This window comes from Amphimedon queenslandica, unplaced genomic scaffold, assembly GCF_000090795.2.
Source record: "Amphimedon queenslandica unplaced genomic scaffold, v1.1 AMPQUscaffold_13506, whole genome shotgun sequence".
Classification (NCBI taxonomy): Eukaryota; Metazoa; Porifera; class Demospongiae; order Haplosclerida; family Niphatidae; genus Amphimedon; species Amphimedon queenslandica.
Window position 1 is genome coordinate 136,785 of NW_003546258.1, and position 2,467 is coordinate 139,251.

The following is a 2,467-nucleotide window of genomic DNA, read 5'->3' on the forward strand; positions in this document are numbered from 1 at the left end:
AGAATATGATTACACCAACTTCACAACCTAATGATGAGGACATTTGTCAACAATATGCTGTTTTTGAAGACAAAGATATTGCTCTTGGTCTACCAGTTTATACCAGTCAGTGTGGAGTTAACATTACTGTACTTGGATTCTCTTCTGTAACCATATCACTTGAGTCCTTTCGTTTGATTGTTCAAGACACACCAAATGTATTAGAAGTTAGTTTCAAGGGAAGTTATGTAACTGATGGTTTGGATTCCTATTTGGCTCCGTTATCTGAACACTGTCTTAAACTGAGAGGGTTAAACGTGTCTAAACTTAAACCTAGTACTGGAGATAGCTTAAAAGTAGACGTGGTGCATTTTTGGTACCTTTTATCAAAAATGAAATGTTTAGAGTCTTTATCTGTCCACCCTTGCTGCCTTTTACCAACTGTCATTGACTCATTATCATCAGAGCAAGAAGATGGCTCATCAGATCCCCCTGATGTTGATTTGGCTGCAAAGGATAGTATGATTGAGTATGTTAAGAGTATGTCCAGACTCAGAGGTCTTGATGTAATAGATTGTACTTTTAATCACGACTGTGCATGCAACTCATCAGAAGGTCTGGTTCATGAACATTTGCTTTCAATCATTTCAAATCTGATATCTCTCGTTTATCTCAAAGTTGAATTTCCGTTCTCTTCTTACAAAGGAATTCAAGAGCTTGAAGAAATGCTCAAAATTGAGTTTTCATTCTCTCCCACTCATAATAGCAAAGGACTTGAAGAAGTGCTTCAGAATTGCCAACAACTTTCATTTCTCTGTATTGACAATGCAAAGCTCACACTACCAGCCGATCCTGCACTGTATAGTAGTCTCACTCACCTTTTCCTAATTGGCAATTTAATGCATCTCACTCCTGATTTTCTTGCTGCTGTTGCTATCAACAGTAAGAAATGTTTGAAACGTTTTTCATATAATGATTTAATGAGTAAAGATAGTCTTCTATAGACGAGTTTGAAAGTTTGCATTTAAGAACTAACACTCATTTTACTAGTTATTATAATTATGAACTGTTAGTTTTTCATTAATTAACAATCAATAATCTAGCCTTGAAGTCAGCATGCAATCACGTGATTGGAATTGGTTTGTGGATAAATGTGTTGGCTGCTTTCCTTGTGTAGTGTTGGCATGCATTTATATTTGTTCTACTCTAAACAAAATGTCCTCTCATTTCAAGCGTCTCAGAGTCGATCCCGATTTGTTTGGTGATGTCAATCCACTATTAGAGGATAAGGAGTCTATAAACCCGTTTGATTCCCTACCAAAGGAGATCATACAAGAGATCTGTATGTTGCTATCACTCAGAGATAAGATGTCCCTTAGATTAGTCAATAGACAACTTTACACGATATGTTCTGATCCTTATTTGTGGAGAAACGTTTTCATTGATGATCCGTACCATAAGATGAGTGCCCCTTTCATTAAATCTGCTCTAAAAACATGTCAACCACATGTACAGTTGCTGAGTTTAAGGGGGCAGCTATCGTTCAGTCAGTATCGATCAAAAATACTCAACTGTAAAAGCATTCATACATTGAACCTTTATGGGATTGAAATAACCAACAATGAATTAGAGAAGATTGCCTCATTAACACAATTACCTCACTTGCAGTACCTAACTATTAAAAATGATCTTAAAAATCAAGAAGCTTTCTCGTGTCTTTCAAAAATAAAAAAACTTGTCGCTCACAGTGATGATGGATTACTTTTTGACAGATGGGCATCAAATAATTTTTTGCCACAAATATTAATCATTGTTTCAAGACATTCATTGATTAGGAGATTTCCTATTCCTCCTATAGCTCATTCAGCTCATTTTGCACTTTATGAAAGAGATTGTCGACCTTTGGACTTTGATTTTTATGATGTACCAAAATATTCATTGCAACTTGGTCCCAATAATGCTGAGTCTGTGGCTGTGACTGCTGATGGAGAGCTGCATATTACAATGAAGAATATGATTACACCAACTTCACAACCTAATGATGAGGACATTTGTCAACAATATGCTGTTTTTGAAGACAAAGATATTGCTCTTGGTCTACCAGTTTATACCAGTCAGTGTGGAGTTAACATTACTGTACTTGGATTCTCTTCTGTAACCATATCACTTGAGTCCTTTCGTTTGATTGTTCAAGACACACCAAATGTATTAGAAGTTAGTTTCAAGGGAAGTTATGTAACCGATGGTTTGGATTCCTATTTGGCTCCATTATCTGAACACTGTCTTAAACTGAGAGGGTTAAACATGTCTAAACTTAAACCTAGTACTGGAGATAGCTTAAAAGTTGATGTGGTACATTTTTGTTACCTTTTATCAAAAATGAAATGTTTAGAGTCTTTATCTGTCCACCCTTGCTGCCTTTTACCAACTGTCATTGACTCATCATCATCAGAGCAAGAAGATGGCTCATCAGATTCCCCTGATGTGA